Genomic DNA, 7,268 nt, shown 5'->3' on the forward strand with positions numbered 1-7,268 from the left:
TTTGTTAGATATTTATTACCAAATTGAGACAATACTAGTGATTCTTCAAAATTTAGGATAGTTATATATTTATGTATTTTATAAAATGCAGTACTAATTTATGTCTCTCAAAAGATCTATAAATACAAGAAAATAACATATCGGCTGAGCAGCTTAAAAGAGTGTGCTAAAAAGTCCCAGAAGTATAAATAGCAATTCAATGGTCTCTAAATTTCCTTCCTGCTTCAAATGTATGATCCTATGATCTATGATTACTATTGATTTGGTGATTATTGAAGAAACCATCTGAAAGTGCCTTATCATTTATTCCACCTTCATTGATTATCTAAATTTTTTGCCTTAGTTCCATACCCATGGCTTGGTTTTGTACTAAAAAATCTATAAAATAAGTAGAAACATAATGAAACTGCTAGACTATTTGATATCTTCATGCAAAGATTTTATCTATATAAAAGATGTCACCAACATAATAACATGAAGAACAACAGTGGCCACTGGATTGGAAAAGACCAGTTTATGTCCCTATGCTAAAGAAGAACAATACCAAAAAAGTTCAGATTACTGAACAATTGTGCTCATTTCACATGCCAGCATGATTATGCTTAAGATTCTGCAAGCTAGGCTCTGCAAGTTAGGTTCTGCAAGCTAGATTCTATAAGCTAGATTCTGCTTTGGCAGTATGTGAACCGAGAATTACCAGAAGAGCAGGCTGGTTTTTGAAGAGACAGAGGAACTAGAGACCAAATTGCCAGCATTGCTGGATTATGGAGAAAACAAGAGAGTTCTAGAAAAACAGTTACTTCTGCTGTGTGGATCACAAGAAAATGTGGCAAGTCCTTAAAGAGATGGGAATATCAAATCATCTTACTTGTCCCTTGAGAAACCTGTATGTGGGCCAAAAAGCAAAGGTTAAGACTTAACATGGAACAATGGATTGGTATAAGATCGGAAAAGGAATACCACAAGAATGTATATTGTCACCTTATTTATTTAACTTATATGCAGAGTACATCATGTGAAATGTCAGGCTGGACAAATCAAAAGTTATAGTTAAGGTTGCTAGGAGAAATACCAACAATCTCAGATATGTAGATGATACCACTCTGATGACAGAAAGTAAAGAGGAATTAAGAAACTTCTTGATGAAAGTGAAAGAGGAGAGTGTAAAAGCTGGCTTGAAGGTTAACATAAAAACAAAACAAAACAAAACAAAACCCCTAAGATCTTGGCATTTGGCCTCATCACTTAGTGGCAAATAGAGGGAGAAGAAATGGAAATATTGTCTTTCTTGTGTAGTTCTTCTGTGTATTCTTGTCATCTCTTTCTAATCTCTTCTACTTCTGTTAAATCAATGTTTGTCTTTATCATCCATTTTTGCATGAAATATTCCCTTGATATCTCTAATTTTCATGAAGAGATCTCTTGTCTTTCCCATTCTATCATTTCCTTCTATTTCTTTGCATTGCTCATTAAAAAAACAAAAACAACCTTCTTGTTTCTTCTTGCTATTCTCTGGAATTCTGCATTCAGTTGGGTATATCTTTCCCTTTTTCTTTTCCTTTCCTTCTTTCCTCAGCTATTTGTAAAGCCTCATCAGACAGTCATTTTGCTTTCTTGCACTTCTTTTTATTTGGAATGTTTTTTGTTGCTGCCTCCTGTACAATATCAGAACCTCTGTTCATAATTCTTCAGGCACTCTATCTACCAGATCTAATCCCTTAGATCTATTTATCACTTCCACTCCATATTTGTAAGGGATGTTATTTCGGTCATATCTATGAATGTCAATGGTAACTGTTTCTCTTTAGAACAGCAACCCTGAGGGTCTTCCCCTCCCAGTTTGATTTTTTTTTTTCTAATTATGCGGCCATCCCTTGACTCACTTCTTAAAGAGGCCTGTTCTCTGAATGGGCATTACATGAAAAGGACTGAGCCTACAAGGGCCAGGATCTCCCATTGTGTCCTGAGTCATCTCCAGTCATCCTGATGAATATCAGGTCACTGGATCCAGATGGCTCTGGAGGAGAAAATGAGGCTGATGACTTTGCACAGCCTTCCCTCACTCAGATCAGAACCAACTGCAAGTCATGTCATCATTTCCCTGATGTCATGGTCCTCTTCAAAAACAAAGGACAAACACAATATGGTCTGATGATTTTCCCTGCTTTCTTCAGTTTGAGTCTGAATTTTGTAATAAGCAGCTCATGATCTGAGCCACAGTCAGCTCCAGGTCGGAGCTTCTCCATCTTTGGGTGCAAAGTATATATATCAAAGTACATAACCAATTTGATTTCAGTAGTGACCATCTGGTAATGTCTCTATGTAGAATCACTTTTTGTGTCGTTGAAAAAGTGTTTGATATAACCAATGAGGTATCTTGACAAAACTCTATTAGTCTCTGTCCTGCTTTGTTTTGTACCCCAAGGCCAAACTTGCCTGTTATTCCAATTATCTTTCAATTTCCTATTTTAGCATTCCAATCCTCTGTGATGAATGTGATAACCTTTTTGGTGTTACTTCTAGAAGATGTAGGTTTTCATAGAACTGATTAACTTTGGCCTCTTTGGTATCAGTGGTTGGAACATAGACTTGTATTACTGTAACGTTGAACAGTTTGCCTTGCATTCGAATAGATCTCTTTCTGAAATTTTAGATATTATAGCATGTACTGTTTTTCTCACCCTTTTATTGACTATCAGGGCTATGCCATTCCTTCTAAAGGTTTCTTATCTAGTATATGTAGTGATCACCTGAATTAAATTCACTTGTAGCTATTTGTAGTTGTTCTCTACTCTTCCCCACTAGAATGTTTGTGCACAAGACAAACAGCATGAAATGTACTTTCAAAGCAACTTTTTAAGATAAATTCAGTTATTGGAGGATGTTAGGACTCAAAACTCTGTATCGCTATGGGCAGAAACCCTATAGAACACTACCATAATTCTGCTTTGGTGTCAACTGGATGCTGGACTATGGTTCGGTGGGAGAATGATGAAGTTGCTTTAATCAGGAGGAGGGTAGTTTCCTATTTCACCTAATTATTAGACAGAGACGCAGTTGTTTCTGTACTTTTTGAAGAATTTAAATGCTTCAAAGCCCAGATTGGGAAATGTGAGGAAAAACCCAGATTGGGAAATATGGGGAAAAGCCCAGATTGCCTCACCCTTGTAAAAATTCTGAGGTTTTATGACTTCCCTTATCCTTACCTAGCCAGTGGAAGATTGAAGTTGTAATAGTGCTATCCCTCTGGAGAAAATAATGGAAATTGATCAATAAACCTTTATTAAGAACCTACTGTGTGGCCCTAGGCCTACAAATGCAAAAGTGAGGCAGCCCCTGGTCTCAAGGAGTTTATAGTCTACTAGGGGAAGATATGAGTGCAGCTGAAGTCCAAATCACATTGGGTCCAATTTGTAAGAGCTTGCTGATTCTTCTCTCTAGAAGCAAGGGTACTTAACTTTTTTTTTTAGTAGTATAGTGAACCCTATGGACCTCTTCTCAGATGAATGCTTGTAAATGCATAAAACAAAATATATAAGATCACAAAAGAGACCAATTTATTTGAAATATAGTTATCAAAATGTTTTAAAAATTAGTTCATAGACTATAAAGTGTTTTGATTTCTTCATTGGAAAACTACCCTGTTCATATCCTTTGACCATTTATTGAAATACTTGTTTTATTCCATTAATTGAAATAAAAAAAATAAATGTAAAAAAAATGAGTTTATAGACCCCAAGTTAAGAATCCTCGAGTGTAGTCAGAAAACTTTCTTATAGTAGGAATGGTTGAAGGAACTAGGGACATTTGGTCTGAAATAGAGAAATCTAAGGTAATGGCATGATATCTACCTTGAAATATCCAATAATGTGGATGATGGTCTAAACTTGTTCTGTTCTTTGTTTCTCTAGGTCAGGTCTGAAAGTAGTCAGTAAACATTTACTAAGCCCCTTCTACATGCCATGCATTATGCTCAGTGCAGGTTACACAAAGAAAGGCAAAAGACAGTCCTTGTTCTCAAGGATCTCATAATCCAATGCGCAAATGGGTGGAAATTAGGATACCCTAGTAGACTGTAATGTCTTTGTGATCTGGTGACCGTTGTCTTTATGGTTAGTGTGGTACTTTGTGCATAGTAGGGCTTAATAAATGAATTTTGAATTGAATTGGAATCAACATAAAAAAGAACTTTCTAAAAATTGAATAGTTGCAAGAACAGTGGACTGGGTTTTCTTGAAAGGTAGTGAACTTCCTGTCACTGGAGATATACAAACATATAGCAGGTATAATTAATGAAACTATTAATAGTAATATTTATATAGTTCATTAAGGTTTACGAAATTTTTTTATTTGATGGTCATCTGCCAGGAACTTCCTCCCAAATCACTTCATTGCCTGAGAGGTTGACTAGATGCTTCTCAAGGGCATTTCTAATATTTAACTGTGATTTTAAGAGCTGTACAGGTGAATGTCTTAGAAGCCAGACTTGCTAACAGAATTGCTTCCTGATATAATGAAACCTTAAGGTAAAGAAGAGAAAGGGGCAGCTGATCAAAGGAATGACAAATATATTGTACTTCATGACAAATAGCATAAATAACAGCCCTAAATACTGGCAGGTGCATGTGCTTAGATTTAAGACTGGTGCTGGAGGAATTTCTTTCACCCCAAGGAAATACCAAGGCTGGAGGTGATGGAGAAATGGAAGGCACCAAGTCTTCTAGCACCACTGTTGGTTTGTTGGCTTAGAAAGATCCTCTCTAGGCACTACTTGTTTGTCCTGAGAAGAAAGAGAATGCATAAATCTGCCAGTTTCTTGCTGCTGATTAATGCTTATGTGTCATCTGTCAACTAAACAGCTTCATTATTGATAGCAGCCATGGCATGAGTGAGCTCTCTCTCTGTCTCTCTGTCTCTGTCTCTATCTGTCTGTCTGTGTCTCTCTCTCTCTGTGTCTGTCTCTCCCTTCACCCCTCAATCTCTCTGTCTCCCACCCCTCCTCTGTCTCTCCGTCTCTTGGTCGGTTTCTGTCTTTCTCTGTCTCTCCCTCCCCCCTCTCAATCTCTCTCTCTCTCTCTCTCTCTCTCTCTCTCTCTCTCTCTCTCTCTCTCTCTCGCCCTTCCTCTGCCTCTCTCCCTCCCCACTCTGTCTAATTCTGTCTCTCTCCTTCCCCCTCTCAATCTCCCCCCATCTCTCTGTCTCTGTCTTTCTGTCTCTGTTTCTCTCTCTGTCCCTGTCTCTCTCTGTGTCTCTGTCTCTCTCCCTCCCTTCTTTCAATCTCTCTCTCTCTCTCTCTCTCTCTCTCTCTCTCTCTCTCTCTCTCTCTCTCTCCCTCTCTCTCCCTCCCTCCCTTCCTCCCTCCCTCTCTCCTTTCCTTATGTTACTTAATGACAATTTAATTTACATTGAATCACTTCTTATGTGTTCGAGACATTTGTCAAAGATCCATCGCCCTTCAGAATAGCCCCTGACAGTTAATGAAAAATGATGTCACTGGGGTCAAAATGAAGAGATTCTAACCTCCCTGTTACCATTTTAAGTTGGGATCACAGTACACTCAATTATCTTTGTTACAGACATTCTTTTACAAATCTAGTCACAGCCAAAGTCTTATGAAAAATGCTAGAGGTCTAGAAGTGGAAACACAGGGAAGTGATTTATCTCATCAAGACAGGAGCTAATCTTTTTCCAGTTTGGGTCCGGAAATTCATGGGTTTCATTTCCTAGATAAGTCTCTGGCAGCATAGAACAGCTGGAATGAGGGGATATAGGAGTTTTCCATGAAGCTCACATTAGCAAGAACTCAGAAATCAATCTGATTATTGGTTAAAAATACCTGGCTTGATGAAATTCAGTTGATTGGGATTCATTTTCTATTTGGTGACAATGATGCCTCCCTTTCCAAAATTCAAATTGAGCTAAATATGGAAATCAAACTTTTTTTTTTTTTAACCAAGAAACTGCCAAGTGGGTGGGGTATAATTGTCTGACACTGCCTGGTATGGAAAGAATGTTAACTATTTAGTTGCAACCTCTATTTAATTGGGCGGGGGAGGGGGGATGCATGCTTTACCTTTTGATTAGCTGAACCGGAAATGCCAACAAATACTTTAGTGCTGCTCCGAGTTATCTGGCTGTAGTTGTGTTTATACAATTTAGGGGAGTTTTGTAAAACACTCTGCTGCTTAAATAAATGAACGAAAACAAAAACACAGTCCCTTATTTAACACTCATATTTGATTTGGAAGTAATCGGATGGCTTATCAATAGTTAACCTACCTAGTGCTAATAACTGGATAACGTCTTGGCATGGTTTTGGTTTGATTGTTATAGAAAACTCCAGATGAAAGACTAATGTAGATTACCTGGTAGTGATGAGAGGGTTGGTGTGTATCTGTAGAAAGTCCATGGAGGGGAAGATAGTGGGAGAAACTGATATAGAGGACAACTGACTCACCCCAGAATGGGAGCTGTGAATCTGGGAACACAAGTGAAACCTCCTGGTTTTCAGTTTGAAGCTCAGTCATGAACAGCCTATACTAAAAACATATTTCCATTTTTTGAAATGGAGCATTCATCATCTGTAAGAGTCTGGCTAGCTCCTGAGGTCCTTACCAGATGAAAAAATCTCATGATTTTTATGATTTCAAAGGAAAATTATCTTTATTTTCTTGGGTGTTCACAGGAGAGTTTCATATACTTGGCAGTGGGAGTGGCAATGTTTGTTATTTGGGGGAAGATTTTTTTTAATAACTATTTGGGTTTTTTTTTTAAAGGATGCCAGTCTTTTGCCTTGATTTGTGAATCTGAATTGTTTTGCATATAAAATGGTTTAAAATCATTAAACCACTTTGTGGACAAGTAGCCCACAATTATATCCAGTGCAGCATAGGGCACATAAACAAGTTACAGAATATGGGCTCTTACTTGCTACTGTTCTCCACTCTGTAGGAGAGTAAATCTAATATTTCCAAAGATGAATAGAGTTTCTTTCCAAATTAGCCATTCAAATGCCATTATTTAAAATTTCTAATCCTAGCATCGAATATTTATTCAATACCAGCTCTGATCTAAGGTTTGTTTCCTGTTTTATAGAGATTAATTGGGACATGAGCTGAAGAGTAGGCCCATTCTTGCCAATATAAACTGTGTCTATTAGGCAGAATCACTGTCCTAAATTATCTCCGTTTCAGTTTTTACCTGGATAGACACACAGCTGCAGTTTGTAGCTTATATAGCAAAGATATCCCATAATGTATGCTCAGTTG

The sequence above is a fragment of the Trichosurus vulpecula genome, chromosome 1, assembly GCF_011100635.1.
Source record: "Trichosurus vulpecula isolate mTriVul1 chromosome 1, mTriVul1.pri, whole genome shotgun sequence".
In the NCBI taxonomy this organism is placed as follows: Eukaryota; Metazoa; Chordata; class Mammalia; order Diprotodontia; family Phalangeridae; genus Trichosurus; species Trichosurus vulpecula.